This window comes from Dendropsophus ebraccatus, chromosome 10 (assembly GCF_027789765.1).
Source record: "Dendropsophus ebraccatus isolate aDenEbr1 chromosome 10, aDenEbr1.pat, whole genome shotgun sequence".
In the NCBI taxonomy this organism is placed as follows: domain Eukaryota; kingdom Metazoa; phylum Chordata; class Amphibia; order Anura; family Hylidae; genus Dendropsophus; species Dendropsophus ebraccatus.
Genome location: NC_091463.1, coordinates 57,254,169 through 57,278,674, shown reverse-complemented (window position 1 = coordinate 57,278,674; position 24,506 = coordinate 57,254,169). Strand labels below are relative to the sequence as shown.

At 40.7% G+C, this 24,506-nt stretch overlaps 1 protein-coding gene and 1 long non-coding RNA gene across 8 annotated transcripts in view; both read left to right on the top strand.

The window, feature by feature from the left end:
• Window positions 1-24,506, top strand: part of LOC138765646 (uncharacterized) — a 680,565-nt gene that overhangs the window by 131,431 nt on the left and 524,628 nt on the right. The gene's annotated exons all lie outside the window — the stretch shown is intronic.
• TRPC5 (transient receptor potential cation channel subfamily C member 5) overlaps window positions 1,222-24,506 on the top strand; it is a 262,067-nt gene continuing 238,782 nt past the window's right edge. The window contains exons 1-3 of one of the 7 annotated variants that reach the window (XM_069942769.1): window positions 1,229-1,301; window positions 4,171-4,257; window positions 6,048-6,130. The gene's annotated coding sequence lies outside the window, so the exon portion shown is untranslated. Of the gene's footprint in view, window positions 1,302-4,170; window positions 4,258-5,067; window positions 5,190-5,347; window positions 5,476-5,640; window positions 5,950-6,047; window positions 6,131-24,506 lie in introns of those variants that run through there. The other 6 variants (XM_069942768.1, XM_069942775.1, XM_069942774.1 and 3 more) reach the window with 6 other exon arrangements.

The following is a 24,506-nucleotide window of genomic DNA, read 5'->3' as shown; positions in this document are numbered from 1 at the left end:
AAAGTGGAAAAAGCAAAAGTGCAAAAACGAAAATTGGCTTTGACCTTTAGGGGTTAAATATACATAATGGTAGGTGGTCAGCAAGCTAGGGTCAAACCAGAAGAGGTAGTCAACACTCAAAAAACCAGAGGACAAAAATACAGACCAAGTCAGGAGACAAATTTGTAGTCAGGGACACACGCCAAAGTCAGGTTACCAATAAACAGATAGCAAATCACAAGGTAGGGAGTGAATATAGGCACACTAAGTATATGCTATAGCAGGCATCAGGCATAGTGAGTGACTGAATTTTAAAGGGAACCAGGTCCTGGTTTCAGAGGTTATTGGAGAAAACAGGAGGATATGGCTGCCAATCACCGGCAAGGCAAGAAGTTAACCATTTACAGTAGGTGTTAGTAGAAATCACTCTAGAAAATGCACGGGCATTATCCAGAATTAAATCGACTAGCCTGAGGCAGGATCAACCCGTGTTCACACTAGAAATATACAGAGTCTTCCTGGCTGCATCACCCATAACACAAGACACCGCCAGGGGGGGTATCCTGGAGAGGCGCAGCACGACGGTTGCTTACAAAGCTATTGGAGTGCTGCTTCTTTCTCTCTACATGTGGTTCATAATGATAAATGGCAGATGAATCAGTAGGAGATAATGTAAGGAACCTCTATATAAACTTACAAGTTGACTTGTGTTATAGGGGTGATTGCTCAATACTCAAGGGTGCTTGGTAAGCGATTGCATGGATTTTATGCTTTTCTACCATGTGTGCTTCGTGAAATAAAGATATAAAGCTTTTCCGTACTGCTTGACACATATCTTCTTTGGATGATTTACTGCCTGGTAGCCAGCCCTGTTTGTCTGTGCATTAGAAGATTTATTACAGCTGGAAGAATGGATGAGCTGATCTTTCCTATTTAACTTCCATTTGATTGTATTGAATGGAAATATCTATAGATAATATTGGAGAGGTTTAGATTAAGGCAAAAGTTTTTTTTATTGGATTAGTTGGCTGCTTGGTAGAAAGTGTGATTAATGATCAATGTAGAAATATCATCTTTAGTCTAATTTACCAGGGTGATCGGGCAGTGTTGTCCTTTGTCACCTTGTCCATTCTATCTGTGAGCCTGATAGTCTTCAATATTCATGAGAAACAGAAAACTCTACCAACCACCTGCTTACTGGCCGTTATCTAGCTATGCTGGGTATAGTCAGTCAACTGTCAATCAGCAGCTGGAGGGCAGGGGAGGGGTGTGTCAAGAATCCTATTCTCCAGCATATTAGAAGAACGGTTGGACAAAATGATGTAAGTAATACACCAATCTGTTCAGCATTTCTGTTACTAGTTTATGCTGCCCTCATTTAAGCCAGAATAAACCTAGTGACATATTTCCTTTAACCTCTGAGTAGATAAGAAAGGGAAGCCTAACTAGCATGTATTTTTCTAATCTTTACCATCAAAAGGAAAAGGTGGACTTGTCGTTTCTAATGTGTTATATTATTTTCTGGCATAATAAAATTAAATATTTTGTCCACTGAGTTTAATATACTAAGTTAGTATAATGGTGTGTATTAGTTCTCTGTTTGATAAATAACATATTATAATATGCAACAAAATAATTTGTTAAATAGGCTGTATGGCACATTAATATTAATGATTGACAATGTGATAGTATAATACCCCTTCCTTCGTTCTCACGGCTCCCTGGCGCTCGAGTGATGCTCCTGGCCAGTTGAGTATGTTGGGGAAGGGGGAGGGGGCCATACAGTTTTTTGCTATGGGGCCCCATGAATCCTAGTTACACGGGCAACTATTAGATACAGCAACAGGAGGTCAGGGGCATCTTTTAGATACAGTAACAGGGCAGGAATGTGTTAGTGCTTACATTTACTGTGCTGGTGCTGCTGTTCTCTCCCATTCTGATCTCCTGTACACAGAGGAGAATATCAAGGCCAGGAGAGCTGTAAGAAGCCGACCCCTTCTGTGATTCTTACTGAGAGTAGTCCACCTGTAAATATGGACCAAATGCAGCAATCCCTGGCTGAGCCATGTGATGCTAGTTCCCTGACTGTATATACAGTATGTACAGTATGTGAATTTGCATCAAGGGTTTAAAGTCCCAGAAAGTTCATCTTCTAGGGAGTCATACATTTGACATCTGCATTGTGGAATAACAAATATTTTCAATCACCTAAATGCCGAATCAGTTTTTATTTGTGGTTCAAACATGGGAATGGATCAACTTGCATCTGGGAGGTATGATATTATTTGCAATGGCATTTTGAAAGAATAGATGCTCTGTATTCAGATATTTTTTTTTATTAAAACACACTTCGACAAATACCAAATACTAGTCAGATATATACCAGGATAAAAGGGCTATATCACCGAATCACTTTTTTTCTTTTTTTCAGAAGGGGTATTACATTTAAAACACAACTTTTATGTCAAACTCTTAAAATTTAGTCCCCCACAATACACAGAAACAACACTTAAGGTGGCACCTGGCCACTAAAAGCCAACCCCCTTATACAATTATGGGGACTCCAAGCGCCATGAGAGGCTGAAAAAAGGTTTTATCTCACCAGTCATATGTTATTGGCAGGTATGATGGATTTCATCTCATAGTGAGCATGCAGTAGTAGGAGTGGTCCCACGTCCTAGTAGCAGGGACCCTCTGGCCCTGTTATGCCCTATCCAGGGTTAATAGCCAAACTACCCCTGCTCGCACAGGGACCAGTGGAATACTCGACCTAAGAAGGGTGACCATTGCCCTGAACTACCCCTTTGTTATGATCCCTATTGAATCCCTACTTAGTTTGCAGGTCCCCCACCTTCTGACGCTTTTCTGCCGGGTATGCCAGGGGCCTCAAGGAGGTGAGGCACACTAAACACTGTACGTAAATGAACAAAACAACAAACAAAACAAACAAGGGCACTGGTAAGGTATCTGTGCCCAAAGAAGTATGTAATGACAACCCTACAGTGGCAAGAAGTTGTCTGCCTGGTGTCGACCCCCGTCCGCCATCTTGTGACAATGTCGTCATCTTTGGGAGGCTGGCCGAACCACTGCGACCGTCCCTAGTTCCGGCCGCCCTCTGCCGCGTCATCAGCTGCTCAGCCGCGATTGGCTAAGCACAGTTATGATGACGCGGCAGAGGGCGGCTGGCGCGAGGGACGGTCAGAGCGGTTCGGCCGGCCGCCCGAAGATTACATCATTGTCACAAGATGGCGGACGGGGGTCGACACGGATCAGGTGAGTATAGAGCACTACACTTCCGGGTCTAGCGTGGGTGGGGGGAAACACGGAGAAGGGGGCAATTCACTAACATAACATACATTAAAAAGTTGTATAACTTTGTAATGTGTGTTATTTATTGAATAATTGTTTAGCGCCGCACTACCCCTAAGTGATACTGTCACCCCCCTTACTTTTGCTTCATTTCATTGGTGGACAGTGTTAACTAAGTGGGGCTTCAAAGCAGTTGGACCCACTCTCCTGGGTAAAGAAAACACAGACAAGTTTTATACAGGTACATCTAAGCTTGTGGATGGTTGGGAGAGCTGTACATAGAGTGGGGTGGGGTGGGGGTGACAATATCACTTTAGTCTGTTGCAGATTTTATTCTGTGGATTTAACCAATATAATATAAATAATAAATAAATAAAATATAAACCAATAATATAAAAAAATAGCTAAATCAATGTAAATAAATAGCTACATACAATACAATAAATATTAAAATATACAATACAATACATTCATATATGTGAATGTACCCCTATTCTAGAAAAGTTCTATACTTTGGAATATAACAGCATAAGAAAAATATAGCAAAATTGTTCTATTCTTTAAAGGTATTCTGGGGGAACAGATTTTTGTTTTGACATTTTTACTTTTTTTTAATGCAAAGTTATATAAATATTAAATATATATATTTTTTAAATGTAAACTTTTATTTATGATTCCTTTGAATGGCAGCAGTAAGGGATATATGGCATTAGTGGCTATGTTGGCAACTGCATGGCTTCAGAGTCCCTGGTCCTGGTAAAGCTGCCGTGCTTTCTCCCTAGCTATGTTTCTGATCACAGCAGGTCTTGGTAGTGAGATCTGCTGGGATTAATGACTTATGACTTGACTGATGACCTGTCAAAAATTATTTTTCCATGACAGGTACTATGGTGGTTTTAGAGCTTTGAGTAACAGATTTCCAGTAGGTCTGCTGTGTACCCTACTATCAACTTTACAGCATATTGCACGGTAATTATAATGTATAATGTTCCCTCTGGCATACTACTCTTCTTGGGGGATATGACTGCTGGGTTACATTCTGCGTTACCTTCTCGTCATACAGTGCGATCCATACTTACTCTTGCTGCAGCCTCTGTTCTTCAGTTGCTGCTCCTGGTTACACCTGTAGGGTGCATGTACATCCCAAACAGCTACCCAACCAATCACCACAGGTCACCTCCTATATAAGACATTCACTCATCCCAAATTAACCTAAGCAATAAAGTTTCTTAATGTTCCAGTGAAATTTTGGCTATCCAGCCATGATGGGAATTGTATTCTTGCAATAGTTGGAGGGCTATAGGTTTGATACATGTGGTCAACAGAATCTGGTGACAAAGCAAAACTGTTTTTTGCTTTACAGTCTTTACCTCTTTCCTCATCACAGTAATACCATAGTCATACCCCTGTCAGGCTGTAACGGTACTGCCCAATGATAAGCCGCATAGTGACAGCATGTGATCTCTAGCAATGGATAAGCATTTTTTTCAGGGATTTGGACATTATGGATGTATAGAATTTAATGACAGTAAAAAAACAGACTGTTTCATGTTGGTCGCCTGATGAATGAAAATCCAGATTAACCTCTTAATGTTCTGTAATATATTACAAAGTTCAGTAGGCTTTCTACAGACTGCCCGCAATATACTTAATTACTTTAAATGCATCATCAGCTGCCATTGCCATAGTAACCTACAAAGCAGTCCCAAAGCTTACTAGTAAACTTGATGGCTTAACCTCTTCCGGGCTACGTTCTCTGAGCTGTGACAGTGCATTTCATCCCTGGATATATACAGCAATACCCACAGTATGTGGCACTATCCTCCACCTTCTGCTTAATACTTACTGGGATTGGCTCCTGTTTTAATGCAACCATATAAAAAGAGAATCTGTAGTATACTGTGAGTATATAGACGCAGTGCACATAGAGATTTATCAGACCGAGTCTGATAAAAATGGTCATTAAGATCCCTGCAGTTGCATAGAAAACACAGATGAGCTTCAGGAATGAGTTTTATGAAAATAACCAACTCCTCTTTTCTTCGCTCGTATAATCAGCACTTTTACATATCTATAATGTGACAACTATTAGACAGTGCCAGACCATGATGCAAGGAGAAGAATGAGACAAATTTTTGGGTCAACCTTCCAGAACAGCAAGCAGCAGAACAGAGGTTGGCAAGCATGGTGCGTGTGCATCTGCATTTGTTGTGTGTGTATGTGTGCAAGGTGTTAGGCAGAGGCTGACAGAGGGAAGTATAGGGTGGGAGGGAGAGGATAGAGGGAGGTGCATGCATTTCACTGACTGCTGCTTCTGCTCCTTGAATCACACACACACATACAAGCATCATACAATAGCATCCACAGGCTTTATCCAAAGGTAGCCCTTTCCAGGAGGCATCTTCTCATCAATTTGGGAAATTATGACGGAAGAAACAATTTATGGCAGCATTGTGCAATACAACAATGAGTTATGGTAGGGGTATGCTAAACTCTCCCCTGTTTTTCCAGTGGAAGATGCTTTTATCTCCAGGTTTCTATTGAATCAAAGAAACCATGATGTTGCTGCTGTATATAATCTCCAAATGGAAAAGAGGTTATTGGTTCCTTGGATCACTGTAGAGAAGATATAAGAAGAAAGTCTTGTCATTGTTACCTATGGTGTTTATTTATTACTGTTGCTTTTCTACAACCATGGGGAAGTTTGGGAGAGAATAGGAATATGTGTGACTCATTGGACTTACTGGGCTTCTTCTTAGGTTGACAAGAGGATGTATGACAGAAGTGGATGCAGCGTACACAAGGAGATCTCTGATTATGTAGACCATAAGTGTCAGCCTAGGTAAGTCCATACCGTTCACATCTATTGTTCTCTGTTGTAATATTGCTTGCCAAGGGGCCTTAAGCAGACAATCTCAGCAATGCTCAGCCAATACAGGTTAAATTAACCATGCTGGATTAATTATTTATGTCTCGGAAAAATCTTCACACAATAATATTGAATAAATTCTACGCCTTTACTATTTCCATCTTTTTCCAGACATGATGCACCATAAACCATGGTGTTCTCGACAACAGCTTAAGTATTAATACCCGCCAGAATGGAAAAGCCGGAGTTAAGGCAATTAAAGGAACCTGATGTTTAATCCACACTGTGATTCAAAGAATTATATCTACTGCGTTGGCTGAATCTTCAAATATTACTTAAGGTTTTTGTGTGACCCAGTTTTTTTTTTTCTAGACTGGAAATTCGGTTATGTGTACTGGGTTTAAACCTGTAAATTATTCCAGGGTGATCCTTGACCTTTTTTTTTTTAATGTCAGGTTTATTGCCCAGAATCCACGTATATGACACCGCTATATATATGCATACTTACTGGCTGCATGATACAACACACAGTCGGAACAATATATACGTTAAGTGACAGCTCCCGTTTTCAAGTGCACATTTTTGGCGATTTTATGCTGCTCTGTTGTTATGATCTGCATAGTGTTCTGTATCTTGAGTACAACCTGATTGCAAGCTTAGATGGCTTCTTTGCTTCTGTAAACTGATCGAAGGAGGACTGCAGGTCTGGCAGATGACTCCTCTGGAATGTCTAGTTCTTAGTCGGAATAATTCATTTACTATATTATCTTAAATATGTTTTGAATGATTAAATAACTGTTTGGTTCTTGCATGATCTGAAAGCCTGCCTGATGTCATATAGGAGGGGGGGACATAGTGGTGGGGGCAGATTTAGGGTATTTTCCTGCACCAGTTTACTAACCCACTGCACTGTCCATTTCTATTGAAATTCATAACTGGCTAATAAAGCAGACGCATCATCCATATACCTGAGAATCTGCAACAGGTATAGTCCCTCCTGTAAATGATTTAATACAGCAGCAGCTAGGATCGCAGTTGTCTTACCCGTCTCTAGAGCATTCCTTAGATGTAGCCATATTATCTGGTTTAGTACAGTATGGATCCTGTAAGCCTCCAAACAGAGTCCTGTGCCTCATCCACTTACTCTGCACACAGACACATCATACACTGTAGTGCAGATCTTCTTGGATGCAGTCTTCATTGCAGAATATGTTTTTCAAGGTTATGAACATTTCCTATGACTAAATCCTAATGACGATTAGAAATTGTATTAATAGGAGTATATATGATCAGACGTAATCATTTTGGTATCTGGTATGGGCCTATCGTATTCCATGCAATTGTATTTTACTAAGATTGGCCAAAGCACTTTTTAATACTGTGTTGAGGAAAGAATTCCATTCACTAATACATCTATGCACATTACTTGACAAAAAAAGGTTTTTTTTTGTGTTAAATTAGGAAATTGAGTAAAGTTGACACTATGAGAATCCCACGACTGGGACTTTTTTTCTACTTGCAGGTCAGCTGTTATTGCTGGGGAACCAAAATGTTAATCCTATATTGTATTGGAAAAAAAATGATCCATCATACAAGCCATTTCAATCAATAGGTCTCCATTGAATTCAATAGACACTGCCACTCAGCTTTGGCTAATTGAGTGGGAACCCTGTTTTATGACTTCCCTTTCATCACCATAACATACTGTAATGTTGGTTTTACCATGGGTACCTTCACGAATACCCCCAATGTATGCATAAACTGTTCTTACACTTGCACAGCAAGAAATATTTTATAGGATATTGAGGCCCACTTTTCATCCCCGAAAAAAAACTTTTTTCAAACTTGTTATAATTACAAGGTCACCAGTATTGATACTGGCTTGAAAAACATGCCGTTTTTTTTTTTTATAGTTGAAATCATCCTCCATATGGTCATTTGGTTTGGTACAGATGTTATATAATATGTTGAACTGTAAGGCTGTATTACACGGTCTGACCCCTTACATTAAGCGTGTGCCAGTAAGATTCGCGCTCGGTTACAAAACCCATACATACCTTGATTATTGTCCAGCAAAGGCTGTATAAATATATATATATATATATATATATATATATATATATATATATATTTATACAGCCTTTGCTGGACAATAATCAAGGTATGTATGGGTTTTGTAACCGAGCGCGAATCTTACTGGCACACGCTTAATGTAAGGGGGATATATATATGTCGTATTTTACGTATAAGACTACTTTTTAACCCAGGAAAATCTTCTTAAAAGTCAGGGGTCATCTTATAGGGCCAGTGCTAAAAAACTTTGGTACCAAACTTGAGAATCTGTGGTTGCCACATATGGTAGGGGGAGCTAAAAAAAAAGGATGCATCTCCGATGTATGTGGCGACCGTATGAAGACAGAGCAAGCTGCAGGCATCCAGGGTATGGAAAAAAATATGGTAGAGTGGCGCTGTGCCTAGAAAAATACATCTCTATCACCTGTCTGGCCCGCCCTTGAATCCTACCGGTATTACTGTACCTCCTTTTCTGCCTCTCAGATCTCACTGCTGTCTGATGTATTGTTATTTGGTGTGCGTTGGAAGAGGGGTAGTCTTATATGACAAGTATATCCTAAACTCTATATTTTAAATGGGAAAGTTGGGGGTCGTCTTATAGATCGGAAAATACAGCATATTATTAGCAATATCCCTGCAGTCCTTGCTTTTTACATAAGAAAAAATAATAACATTTCTACTTCCCTATTCTCCAACTGTGTCATGCAGCCTTTGTCTGCGTTGCCTGATCACCGCTGACGCTTTTGGCCCCCTCTTTAGTGACAGGCTGCTCAGCCAATTACTGGCCGAGATGAGAGACAGCTCCAAAGCTAGTGATTGGCTAAGCAGCCCATCACTGAAGAGACAGGGCCAGAAGCATCACCGGTGAGTAGAGAACACAGGCACAGGCTGCAAGACAACAGGGGAGAAGAGGTAAGTATAAACTTTATTTTTTTTACACTGTCATCAGCCGTTGACCGTGTAGCACTACACATAGTGATGCACAGCCGGCAGCCGATGATTTTTAAACAGGATTAAACAATGACGATCAACTGATGATCATTTCTTCGGCTGATCGTTGTCTTTATTACATAAGCGATAATCTACGGAGTTGGCCTTATTCGGCAGATTAACACTCTGTTTAATAGAGCCCTTACTGTAGCTGCTCTGCGTATATTGGGTTTCCTAAGTCTGCTTTATTACCACATGCTTTGTGTCCGCATAGACCCTGCAGGGGTTAAGCAATTGGGCCCATGTCTCTAAGGTGTCTACAGAACCTCTGATCCTATATAGCATCACATCATTATTTCGGATAGTCTATGTCATCCCTGATGGTTACGTATTAGGCTTTGATCCAGTTTTTAGTGTTAGGACAGTCTTGCTCTTTACTGTATACGACAACATTGTTATTGTTATATGTAAATTTTACTGTTTACTACATGTACATTTAAACAGACTGTTTAAAAAAAGCTGACAATTATTTGACAGAAGCATTCATGTTATTTCACTTTGAAAGAGAATTGATATGTGAAGTTTACAAGACTATATCAGTCTCTTATTCTCATTTGCAAATTAAATATTATGTGCTTTTAAGCTTAAACATAATTTACAATTCCTGGTATTCTTATATTATTACTATTAGATAATTTTCTTTCACAAAAAACCCTTCATTTGTACCAAACCTTTCTTCTACTATCCATGACTGCTGTCTGTGGGGTGTGCAGATGGAGAGACGTTAAGTGCCCTATTTATTGTAATTTGCTGTGGTCCCATCTGATTGTCTCCAGTGAATTGGTAATACATTGTGTGGTTGATAAAATTGATTACCACATCCTCCCTGGACATTTAGATCAAACAAAATAGCAATGATAGCACATTCTTCTACGTATATGCCACAGTTTTCAAAATGTCAATTGAAAACAATGTTAAAGCTCATATTGTATTCCTATGCAGGAGAAGAAGGTTATCTTGCTGCGTTTCTCCACTTTGGATTATATTTTCCCCTGGAAAAGAACAACAAGTACTCTATATGACTGTATATTTTTTGTTCAATAATATTTGACTTGCAAACATGCTGCTATAATGGGAATGTAGCCCCTTTAATTGAAATACATTCTGGGGCAGGCTGAGAAAAAATATTGACAATCCATCAATCCATTCTCTACTAGCCAATATGCCATTAACTATCTATCTATCTATCTATCTATCTATCTATCTATCTATCTATCTATCTATCTATCTATCTACTGTATCTATCCATTCATATATCTTTATAATCATGAAGAGAAGAAAGCCACTGGTGGGCATGAATAAACATGCATCAATGTGCTAATTATAGATAGCAAAATATATCTGAAATTCACAGAGGATGCATTCATATATAACCCTTTATTGGGTGGGAAATGGGCATATCAAGGAATAGAAGTAGAGATGAGCCCATCTACAGTAGGAATGAAGTGAAGTGCTTTATTCCTATTGGGCTTCTGCTCATCAGGCTATGGGCTGCTCCGCTCCCTGACGCTCCTTTCTGGGTGCTGAAAAAAGGCCCAAAAGACCCAAAAAACTGGGAGAAGTTTCCCAGGACTGGATCCATCTTTTTACAGCACCTGGGGAGGAGCAGCAGGGAGCAGAGCAGCCCACAGCTTGATGAGCAGAATTCAGATAGGAATGAAGCAATTTGTTTTGTTCCTACTGTAGATTCACTAATCTCTAAATAGAAGCATAGAAACATTGGGGGCGTATCTGTATGCCAGTCTAAACTAAATTCCTGCCCCCATGTCACACATAAAATTTATTGAGAGGTGCATTGAGTAAATCCTTTAAATCTGAGGCCACGGTTCGGCAACCTTAGAAATCTGCGCCAGCTCTAAGCTCTAATAATTTGTGTGCCTTACCGTGGCCCTGCCAGTCCATCAGGCAAACAATGCGTACTTTGGCAAAAAGATCACACATTTTTGGGCAAACCAGTTAGTTTGAACAACAATGTACTACTTTTTGTCAATGCACACCTGGTGGAGGGATAAATCCCCCATTATTTTTCCCATAAACCTTTGTATGCTGTCATTCCTTGTTATGTCCATTTCTGATTTGATATAGGATTATATGCAAAACACTTGATACTGGATTTAAAATAAATCTTGCTATTGCCTAGAATTAGCATTTAGATGTCTGTTTTTCATGCCAGCCTTGGGTTTTTCCTCTTCATGATTGTTCCTAAATGTCTGGACATGGACACATACCAGGATGAGACATAATCAATGGCGGCTTCTTCCAGTGCTATCATTGGGCCTACAAGTCTGAGCTCTAAATCCAATATCTCTTTCCTAAGTGAGCACTCTCATATATATATATATATATATATATATATATATATATAGAGAGAGAGAGAGAGAGAGAGAGAGAGAAAGTTGCTAAATGTAACTTGTATGGGTTCACCCTGTGTGGTACTCTGCTCTTAATATTTCTTTTTTAAATAATAATTTAACAATCCACAAAAAAGCACTGGCACTATACTCCGTTGGCTTTGAACAGATTAATACATAGTCGCTTTTTTGTTTTCAGATGGTGCAAGAGAAATGCAGATAATCCAAGTGCATAGAACAAAACAGCGGCACTCACCTTTTAAAAAGAAATTCTTTATTGAATGTTTAGAAGCAGATAAAACAGGAAAGAATGGATGCACCACTTTCCACTCCACCACATACAGCTGTTTTGCATTTTACAGCGCTTCCTAAAGCTTTATAGCAATGGCAAAAAGGCCTGTGTCCCGAGTCCTGTTTTATCTGCATCTGGAGAGTCAATAAAGAAATAATTTATCACCAGGGGAGTTACTCTGTTTTGCTCTGTAGACTTAAAAAAAAAATACCTACTACCAGAGGCTTAGGTTCAAAGTTACCAGATCCCAAAATCTGTTGTGTGGTCACTTATATTAGAATGAGGGAAATTGGGTTCACCACAGGGGAAGAATCTGAGGGCTCAACCTCTAGTTGTTTATTATTCTAGGCAAGCATACCCACTGTTATTTATACTACAAACTATACATTGCACTCATGAAATATCAACAGAAGTGAAAAAAATGTTACTGGTAGAATTATACAAGTGGGTGATAAATCTAATCAGGAAGTAATCCATCACCATATCAGTGTCATGGCCCTCATGTTTCTCGTTGTGGCTTATTCCATCATCCAAGCATTTTCGGGTCACTTTTAGGGGGGTGTACTAACCCTGATTAAATGTAGTCTTGTGGGATAACCCCTTTGAAAGGACTTTGTCACATGTTTTCATAGTGAAAGTGACCACTTGGCGGGATAGGGGTTAACACCACATTCATATTCATGACTTTGATTATATGAAGTATAGCCTGCAATAAAAGAAATTCCACTGTTTTGATATATGGTGTCCACTTGGATGGACACCATATAAGGGGGTCCACTCGATAAGTGCCTACTGGGTTGGCCTGCAGCAAGTGTCCACAATCTTCATCCTCAATCCCAGTCCCACACATCCTACTTTTATGTAAAATCCCACACTAGCAAAGGGACTGTAGATTAAGAATGTGGGCGACATGGGCAAAAGGATTTATAGCCAAAGGTTTACCAACTGCAGGAAGATGATTATTCTTTTCTTTTAGTAAATACAATGCACAGATGAATACTAATATATCAATGTGCCATAGACTTGTCTTATATCTCTCACTAATAAATCACCAAGCTATGTTGTAAAGGAAGCTGGAAGGATGGAGCTCTAAAGGGACTCCATCCTATGCTTATTTATTGTCAAGTTTTGACTTATTTATAAGTCAAGTTTCTAGATATTATTGTTGCTACCTGTATAACCTTTACTTTTGTATAGGTAACACAACCAATGCTGCATTGTCTAATTATCTTGAGTAATAACACAAGTATATAATCTAAGGAAAGTAAAATTCAGTTTCAAAAGATAAAAAAATAGCAGACATGTATCTATAATAGCAGTTTATTGATCATTTTATTTGTAAGATAATAAAGTGATTCTGTCACAATCATTTAAGGAAATGTATTAGGGTATTTAAATAGAGCCTATAGAAGTGAACATATGTAGTACTTCAATTTGCCAGCTTCAGGGAGATTTTACTGTCATCAGGATCAATAGGCCCGTCTGTTCTCTGAGAGTACAATATATCTGCAGAAGACCCAGAATGCACCCGTCCATGCAAAACACATAGTCAATAAATCATACAGGGACCACTCTAAATGGGGGCAACTTCAGTGCATAAATCCTGCCAGGGTATATACTGTAAGTGTTATAGAGGAAAGTCCCTTGAAATGCCTCCAATTAAAGTAAATTTTATTGCCTGGTTCATGGAACAATCACTGCAAAACCAACCATGTCTATATAGGGTAAGGAAGGAAAAGCTTCCATAGTCATCTTATCCCCTCCAATGAAACTCATATCAGACAGTGCCTAAAAAGATATGACACTTGAGAAAGATTCTGCTGCGGTCTTGAAACGCAATGTGTCTAGTAAATAAATAGTTTTTTTAACGTTATCTTCCTATACCTGGACCTGCTCCCTGATACCTCGGTTGTGGAGTGGAGGAGCTTTTGTCTACAGTGCCTATATTTACCAAACAAAAATGTACTAGCTGATACTCTACCCCAGAGGTATAACAAGCAAGTGCAAACTATAAAATATGTGGGGATAATCTACTGGGTGCTATGACAGCAAAACAATACAATATACCTACAAAAAAAATACTGTACCCAGATATAATACAATCACGAATGAATTTTTATTGATAACACAGACATATAACAATATATATCATAAAAACACAAACTGAATCAGAACGGATGATGACAAAAAACATGGGTAAAGTGCATATACTACAGTGCCGGCCTATGGCATAAATGTGCAAAAATGCAAGCGTTGTAAGTATTACAAGTAAGGTGCCTGGCACAATCAATAAATAGGGTCTACATATTCAGCAAGGGTTCATTACAGTAAACAACATGTCCCAAAAGACCATAAACCAATATCACAGACAGCCCTATCACTGAAACATTACCTGATATGTATGTTCATACAATACCCATGAGGTGCGCCCCGACGCGCGTTTCGGCAACACGCCTTTATCGAGGGGTCCTATATTTAGGCTGCTATGATAACGTGTTCATTCACCAGAAATGCGTTAGTTAGCCATGTAAATGCACTATGTGATGCACTATCATGCACTATGCCCACTATGTGACTGTGATTTTACATGTTGTCTATTTTAATGGGAGTCCAATAAAAGCAGATTTTATGTGTGAGCCTTGTATGTTGTGCTGGACTGCTCCTTGGTGGAGCTTTCTTCATTTTTCAAAGGCTAAGGTCAACTGCTCCACTTTATTATCCTACCTAGATCTCTAGAGAAACAATACAATGCAAACGCTGAAAGATACAGCGTTCAAGTGCAGCCTAGCAAGCCCAGTGATTGAAGAAATTATTAAACCGATTAATTGAAAATATTCCCTAATGAAAATCGGTAATAGTTACCATCAATTTCAATTTCATTTACTTTTAAATCCAATTTTATTGCTAATTTAAAATGGTCCCAACACTAGATAGCTATGTGTCATTTTACAGTTATGACTACAGGTTCCATAATGAGGTACATTGTAACAAAGTAGGCTTCCCTAGATTTAAAAAGTGTTAGGCCTCATGCACATGGCAAAGGGGTTGTACAGTGGCACACAGTATTGACACACAGTGTCAATGTGAATGTTTTTTTTTTTTTCTATTGTTGCTGTTTATTGCTATTGTTTGGCTGCCTGTTAAATCATTTCACAAGCAGATAAACGTAATAAAGCTGGCCACAACTAACAGGCACAAGCAAAGGTGACATTGTGTTAAAACACATTGAGAACCTCTTCTCCACAGATACAATTAGAGCTAGAGATTTAACTAATTGAACAGCAAACTGCTAATTAGCATTCCAGCCAGCCTGGTAAATGCGGTTTACTCCTCTGGTTGCATCATTTGGTGGCTCTGAGGAGAAGCACGTTCTCAAATTAGTATTGACTAACATACAAATGAACTAATCAGGCCAATGGTTGAAACCACCCTGCAAATATATAATACAAATACAGTGTAACTGCTCAAGTGAACTACAACCAGAGAAACTATACATCACATTCTAGGAGAATAGTTAAACCTCTGACGCATCTGAGCTGCTGATTGGCTGAGTGGCTGAGTGGTCAATTAGTGGTTTCCGTTGTGTTTTGATGAAATCCCGGGAAATGGTGAAATGGCCAAGCCCTTCCATCATTTCCCTGAAGAAAGTCAGTGACAGACCAATGTCCCCACCCTAAAGTGCTGTATTAATTTTGGCTTGTTCTGTGGTACTCTGTATGCTATATAGGTTGTTAATTTTTTTAACTAGTCACAATTAAAATGTATTACATATAATAGAATTTCAAAATAAATACAGTATTTTCCTACGTATAAGACTACTTTTTAACCCAGGAAAATTATCTCAAAAGTCAGGGGTCGTCTTATACGCCAGGTATTGTCTTATTGGTCGGGTGCTGAGAAATCTCGGAACCAGACTGGAGAATCTGTGGTGGCCGCATATGGTGGAGCTAAAAACAGCTGTGTCCCCGATGTATGCGGCGACTGTATGAAGGGCAGCACAAGCTGCAGGCATCCGGGGTATATTAAAAAGAGATACGGTAGAGTGGAGCTGTGCCCAGAAAAACACACCTCTATCACCTGTGTGACTCGCCCTTGTATCCTACCGGTATAAGGCTACGTTCACACGTAGCAAAACTAGCGGAATGCTGTTAGTCTCCCTCTCATAATGGGAGTCTATGGGAGGTGCGCGCTGCTGCTCTCACAGCGCCTCTCCGCGTTGAAGAATGAATATGTTCATTCTTCAGCACGGGGAGAGCAGCAGCGCGCGCCTCCCATAGACTCCCATTATGAGAGGGATAACGGCATTCCGCGGCGGAATTCCGCTAGTTTTGCTACGTGTGAACGTAGCCTTACTATACCTCCATCTCTGCCTCTCAGATCTCACTGCTGTCTGATGTTTTTTATTAATTTTATTTGGTGTGCATTGAAATAGGGGTAGTCTAATACAGTGATTATATCCCAAATGCAATATTTTAATTAGAAAAGTTGGGGGTCGTCTTATACGCCCAGTCATCTTATACACCGGAAAATACGGTACATGTCCAAGTCGATTAATTGCATATGCCAATCTGCTGCACTGTGCATGCTTCACTGTTCTGATGAAGGGAGAATGTTAAAACTCCTGAAACGGGTGAACCTTGTGCTCTTACAATAAATTTCATCTTGATTTAATGTCATGGTTATTTTTGGACTCTTGGGACAGCGCTACTTTGTGAGTACCATCCTTTTTCAAGTATTGTCTGTCTTGTTACACGGGCCCCACTGGTAGGAGAATCCCGTTTTTGGTACCTGTGGCTTGCAGTCCCCTATCCTGTCCACCACCTGACCTGCACGGACTTTGAGCTACCCCATTGGGGTGATATGCATACAGCCCAAGGGGCTCAAAGGAGAGTGCAATCATCTCACTCCTTAATCCCTAGCGATCACCCAGGCAGCCCCCCACACCTCCCCTGCACTTACCTGCTCACTATCGGTGCGTGTAATAGCACTCGTTTGCTCCTTTATGTCGCTCCACGGAATAGGAGTGGCGGCAGCAGACCGCCGCTATGCTCTATGGGCTGCCTGGACGATCTAGCTATCACCCGGGCAGCCCCCCGCACGTCCCCTGCACTTACCTGCTCGCTACCAGCGCGTGTAATAGCACTCGTTTGCTCCTCTATGTCGCCCCTTGTAATATGGGCTTAAGATTTCAGGATTACTTTATAACAGTGCTTCTCAAACTGAGGCTGAGGCGCCCCCTAGTTGTTGGTGAGGCCCAGCTGGGAAGCCAGTTTTTACAAAAGTAACTATGATCTGCACAGTCCTTTTTCTGTTTGCAAAAATATCCATTTTAGCAAGATTATTAACTTATTTTGTATTTGCTTCATTAGCATATAGAGCTTGGGAGACAGGTGAAAGCTAACCCTAGCATTATTTTCGGCTTTTAAATGGACTTTCACCACTGATGGTGGGGCCCAGGCACCCTCTAGGTCAGTCTGATGAGGCCCAGGCATTGCCTTGGTCTGTTGGGTGAGGCTCCATTAGAAAAAGTTTGAGAAACATTGCTTTATAATATACAGTAAAATGGAAAATTAGAAGAAAAAAAACATCAACAAACATTCTTAAAAAATGTTCAACATAAAAACTTGATATAAACAATACGTCATTTTTTGATAACACGTTCTCTTTTGGTATCTGCAACTTACATCTTTATGGCAGACACTACAATTGAGAATATACCATGTTGCTCCATTTAAACACTTGCTGGCATTTATGTAACATTTATTTAGCTTAGTACCATACAATAAAAAAATGAAGCATTAAGTGATTAGGTGATTATCCAGATCACTGTCTGTGGATATAAACATTTGGAACATATATAAAATCTGTATTATCTACAGACCAAATACTTTTATAGCAAAAGTTGAATCCAGTGTAGGCCATCGTCTATGATGGTTCTTATGTACACTGATAGCAGACTGGAGCAGAGGAGAGATGAAATTCATGTTAGTATGCCATCGTGCCTCCAAGACATACTAATTATAACAGATCCATCAATGGTAACTTGTTGACAGATTTTGGGTAAGAACAGGACAAATTTAGTAATGTATTTCATTTTAGACTTTGCTTAGATGAAAATTATTAAAATTATTTTAGACATATGTCTAAATTACTGAGAAATTCACATTGCACATTTTATCATATTCCCCTAGGACTTGTATTCTCAGTAAGTCTACCTGTGGCCTTGCAAATTCAGAGCTCAGTGAGGAGTGTCCTTTGAGCCATACACGTGCTTTGCGACCGGTCAGACCTCAGTGAAGTCCTCTGCCCATAAAATATGGCAGAGACTGCTCTTTTGACCATGATTCAGTGTGCATGTTCCTTCCAGCATGAACTCTCTGAACTCTCTGGCCCAGATTTATCAAAGGGTGAAAAATATAGACTGGTAAAAATATAAACTGCCCACAGCAACCAATCACAGCTCCTCTTTCATTTAACCGGAGCTGAAAACTGAGCTGTAATTGGTTGCTGTAGCAGTTTAAATCTTCCCGTCTGTGTCTGATTCCAGCTCTTCCTGTGTGGTGATTGACAGGTGTGGTGATTAGACTGAGAAGTAATAGACAGTTTCCGTCTCTACTTATCTCCCTTCCCTTCCAGTTTGTGTTTTGTGTGGTCTGGATGTCAGAGGGATGGTCCAACCACGCCCTGGACCTGGACTCTGGCATCTTATACACAGTCATCTTGTGCTCTTCTAACCTTGCTTGCTTGTCATAGTTTTTGTAGCTTGGGCTAGGATTCATATTGCCTAGGGTTGGGCTAGCAAGTAGGCATGGACAGTCTTGGGGGGCAAGCATTAGGGCTCACACTGTCTGTCAGTCCCTGTCTTCCATCCAGGTTCTGGGTTCCCTTACACTCATCTTAATGTTCTAGCCTGTGTGCATCTCCTACTTTTCTCACAATGATATGATGCCTGATTTTTGTGACAAAATTCAGCTCAAAAGTGTCTTCAGGCATTTAGAACACTTTGTGTATGAATAATACTGACTTGACTGACTCCAGATGCCTACAGAGCCCAAGAGTAGAATATGGATGTGTAGGGTAGTGATACATAACTGTAGGGTTAGTTTTATTTTTAGGCTATTTCCATGGTAAAACCGCTGCATCAACCTAGTGAGCCCAGGCCTGCATTGGCTGTAGACACAAAATGATATAATGTTTTTAGTCAAGACTATATACAAAGCTGCTTAAAAGGGTATTCCAGCAGCATTTTTTTGTGTTTAGCTCAGGGTGTTAAATAAAACACCATGAGCTAAACTATTTTGATGGCTCCTGTTTCTTACTTCTCTTGGCTTGTTCCTGTGCCATGCCACAGCGATGAACTGTCTTAGCCAGTAATTGGCTAAATGGGTAATTGCTGTAGGGACAACCAGTAGTGGATTATAATAGGGGCGTTTCGGGCGGCAGCCCGGGGCCCTGAGCTCCTGGGGGGCCCATGACCAGCCAAAAAGACTTATACTTTCAGTGGTGTGCTGTCTCCTGGCTACACTTCCGCCATGATTTTCAAAAAATCACAGTTTTTTATGGCAATTTTGCACAAATCAGGACATCATGACATTATCTGTCCTGTACTATGAACGCCAGGCTAGTGCCGCCATAGTTACAGTGGGGTGGGGGGGCCCAGGCTTGGTAAATAGCCCAGGGCCTATGGTAAAGTTAATCCGCCCCAGGGGACAACAAATAACAGAAACCAGGAAGCAGACGAGAGTAGCAGGTGCCAGTATCTGTCAATAACAGAATTAGATGCCAAGAATGAAGGTATGTCTCTTACCTTCATCCTTAGTGTTGTTCCAGTGAAGTTAGTAGTTTGCTCCAAGGTCGGGAAAGACAGTTAGGAGCACTGCCCTTCCCCTATCTTGATGATCCATCACGCCCCTGGCTGTCCCGCTCCGTTGATTATCATTAGAAAGGGGTGGGCCTGCCGGCCGATTGGGGCTATGGGGGCAGGGCAGTGATGGGAGCCATGATTCCATCAACACAAAATGTCAGCACAGGGTCCACTGGTTGGCCACAGCAGCCATGTACAGGACACAAAAAAACAGGTGGAGAAAGGCACTATATTACTATAATTTTTCTGTGTATATATATATATATATATATATATATATATATTCCGGCTAAGTTGCAGATGATTAGTAACACATAATAACTCATCTGAGAGGTGTCACAGTTTTATACATCTAAAAGAAGACACGCTGTGCTAAGCCAATGCTATTAGGAATTAGGAAATTGGTCTGAAGCCAGTATCCCTGATCCCAATTTACAGTCGGCAGACACTTCAGATATTATGCCATGTGGATAGTTACTGCTTTAGGAGGCATACACATCTCTGGGCATGTCTGTAAGTGGTGGGAACCTGCTCAAAGCAATACAGGCATGGATTATTTCAAAAGGAAACTATGTCAAGCCAAATAGAAGTGGAGATGTTTCTTTTATCACTGAGGTTTTTCTACAACCATTTGTCCATAGATAAGTCTAAAGTGATGTGCAGTGGCAATTTACTCTCATAAGAATCTAATTAGACTGTCCATCAAAGTCACAAATAAGAACCTACTGTACACAGACACAGTTTTCTTCTGCATTATTTTTGCAATAGTCAGATAATTTATCAGTTACATAAAGCAGCTCTTCTGTGTTTGCCAGTATCACAGTGTCTTCATACATAATAGAAGTTCTAATAAAAAACAAACTTAAACTCAATTTTTATCAGTATATGGCTATGCTCAAACTTTAGGAACATATCGGAGGAACGTGGCCATCTCATTAAATAGATGGACACTAATAAAGAGTATTTAAAAGAGATGGCCGCCTTCCCCCAATATGTTCCAAAGTGGGAACGTAGCCTATAAAAGCTCATTTTGGATATATTTGAAGGGAGGTGTGCTGATTACAGTTGGGTGACATACACTCTAAGGCTATGTTCACATTACGTGAACACCCGGCCGTTCCGTGACCCCGGGTCACGGAATGACCAGTCTCAGCCCGGATCATCCCGGCCGGTACTTAAAGCGTAACTGTCATGTTTTTTTTTATTGCAGAAATCTGTAATAGGTTTTATCAGCCAAAAAAGCCTCCTTCTGTACTCAAGAAGCAATCTCCCAGCCTCCCCCCCCTGACTTCTTATCTGTGCATTATCAGGCAAACACGTCTTCATTACAGAGAAGCCAGTGAAGACGGGCTCTGCTCTCTCCATTCCATCCTTATGGAGGGGGGAGGGGCCGAGGGAGATGAGGGAGCAGGAAGAGGTGACATGAAGGTCAGCTGTTTGTAGACTGTCTGGGCACCTAAACCGCAGGATTCTGGGGTCAGAAAGGTCAGTGCTTATCTATGAACTTACTGAGAGAAGATTGCAGGGTGTTGTGCTCTGCAGGACTGCTCCGTGCTCAGTCACTCCTAACAGCCCCTCCCCTCTCCATAAGAATTCACTCCTTAAGAAGGATTTGGTTGAAGCATCGGTGATTGCCATGGCCTTCGATTTACCTTGCTGAATATAACTGGGCCACTAGGTAAAAATAAGAGTAAATAACGTCTGTAGTTCTTTTGCAACAACACATATTATTTGCCCTTGTTTTAACCAAGAGGGACCTTGAACTGCTATATACTGTATCCTCTGAGCACCATCTTGCAACCATTTAAACACTTGATCTTCATTCATGTGCCATGATTGGAGTAATGCTGACAATTTTTCCTGTATGAATCTAAATACACACAGTGGAACCATCCTAGAAATCCACACCAAACTCTACAATGCATTATACATTTGTGTTACAGGTGGATTTTGATATTACAGTGGATTTTACCTACTAAATTGTAATGCAGAAATCCACAAGTGATAGGGCAAATTTGGAAGGTAACATGTCCAAAACTTAAAATTTCCAGTGGATTTTAAATTCCAATCTGTTTGCATTGTATTGAATTGTGTTGCAGAATTTTGACCCTAGGGGTTTGATTACATGTTGTAGTAAAGTTAAGATTTCATCACTGCTTTCACTGAGTTTTTTTGTTCTGCATTGTTGGTAAATCACTGCCACTTTTATTGAAAAGAAACATGGCAATATTTTCATACAAGTAATAAGGCAGCTGTCTATAAAGTAGTATCCCCTTTATCTGACACATTTCAAAGGTGCTAGAAAAAATGGTTGGAAGAGTTTCAGTTCAAGAAACCTGACGCAATTGCTTGATAAATATGCTTCATTGTGTGCAAAGAACTTTCTATTCTAACTACCAATATACCAATACGAACGGCCAATAAACTTTTAGCAACCCAATAAACTTCAACAAAAATCTTACCTAAATATTTAGGCTATGCTCACACACTGTCAAAATGACAGACATTGGATGGCTGTTGTTTGGCGGAAAATAAGTGTTATTGTAAAGCAAAGGACACTATTATACGAATAACATCCCTTTTTGGCATTAAATGATTGGACGTCCAAAAACGGCCATCATTTACTTTAGTCTTATATATACAGAGTGTTATTCAAGCCAAATGTGATTGTAATTATTTCCCTTAGCTACAGGTGAGGATAATATGTGAGAATGAGGAAATTATGTATTTTTATTTGCACTTGACATGGAGATCTGTTTTATAAGATTCTAATTTTTAAAAAAAAATATATCTATATCTTACTCCTCACATGATAATTAAAGATGATCCATAGAAAGAGTTAAACTTTAAAGGGAATCTGATACAGAGGATGGGAAGGGAGAGCAATGATACCAATAATGATGCAATAATGAGGCTGTTTTAATACATTGGTGGGCCCAGTGCACAGCCCTCAAGAGTGCCCCCCCCAACCCAGTGTTATCAGAATTGGAGCTCCACACACAGTATAATGCCCTGAAAATGCCCCCACACTGTATTAAGAGCCCCAATACATACTGTAGTTACCTTATAACCTTGTAAAGATATTACCAATGATACCATTACATAATACTGCCACACCATGACCACTATCACTTCAGACCCTATAACAGTTACATCCATTTACTCACAGGCGCGTCTTCTCTGATCAGAGTCTTTCACCTTTTCTTTCACTCCATCCAGCCTGGGCCACCTTTACGTCTTCCCCCGGCTGTGAATCCTCTCTCCAGAATCTGCCACAGAAACATTTTAGGCTCCAACACATACAGTAGTAAGGTCCCCTGTACCCCTATACAGTAGTTACCCCCCTATGTACCCCTATATAGTAGTTACCTCCCTCTGTGCCCCTATTCAGTAGTTACACTCCTCTGTGCTCCCACTTAATAATTAGGTATGCTCTGTGCCCCACTGCTCTGTGCAGCCCCAATGTTAGTATAGACCTGTGTGCTGCCCCCAGTAGTATAGACCCCTTGTGTGCTGCCCCCAGTAGTATAGACAGCTGTGTGCTGCCCCCAGTAATATAGAAAGCTGTGTGGTGCCAGTAGTATAGAAAGCTGTGTGCTTCCCCCAGGAGTATAGAGAGCTGTGTGCTGCCCCCAGTAGTATATAGACACCTGTGTGCTACCCCTAGTAGTATATAGACCCCCTGTGTGCTGCCTCCAGTAGTATATAGACCCCCTGTGTGCTGCCCCCAGTAATATATAGACCCCCTGTGCACTGCCCCCAGTAGTATATAGACCACTAGGTGCTGCCCCCAGTAGTATATAGACCCATTGTGTGCTGCCCCTAGTACTATAGACCACTAGGTGCTGCCCCCATTAGTATATAGCCCCCTCTGTGCTCCCCCAGTTATATATACCCCCGTTCACCCCCAGTAGTATATATACCCCCTGTGCATCCCCAGTAGTATATATATCTCCTGTGCGCCCCTATATAGCCCCCTGTGTGCTCCCTGACTTTTATATACCCCCTGTGCACCCAGATATATATATATATATACCCCCTGTGTGCCCCCAGTTATATATATACCCCCTGTGTGCCCCCCAGTTATATATACCCCCCTGTGTGCTCCCCAGGTTATATATACCCCCCTTTTATATAATCCCCCTGTGCACCCCCCAGTTATATATATACCCCCTGTGTGCCCCCCAGTTATATATACCCCCTGTGTGCTCCCCAAGTTATATATACCCCCCTTTTATATAATCCCCTTGTGCACCCCCAGTTATATATATACCCCCTGTGTGCCCCCCAGTAATATATACCCCCTGTGCACCCCTTTTATATAATCCCCCTGTCACTGTGTGCTCCCCCAGTTATAAATATAACCCCTGTGTGCCCCCCCAGTTATATATACCCCCCTGTGCACCCCATCCCCCCCAGTAGTATATAGGCCCCCCTGTGGCACCTCTAGTTGAATAAAGTAGCACATTTTTGCAAAACATGGCATAACTGTAGCCAGGAGACAATATACCATGTAAAGTATAAGTCTTTTTGGGTGTCCATGAGCCCCTCAGGAGCTTAGGGCCCTGGGCTACTGCCCGAAAAGGACCTATTATAGTGCGCTACTGGTCCTGGCTGCAGCTACAGCAAATGCCCAGTAGCAGGCCAATGCAGTAGCAGTGGCCTGGACATCAAAAATGTTATTCTTGGTCATGCACATTGCACAAAACACTAGATGATTGGACTCCCCTCCCCATACTCTATATAGGGCTATCAGTAGTCTTGAGGGTTCAAAACTAC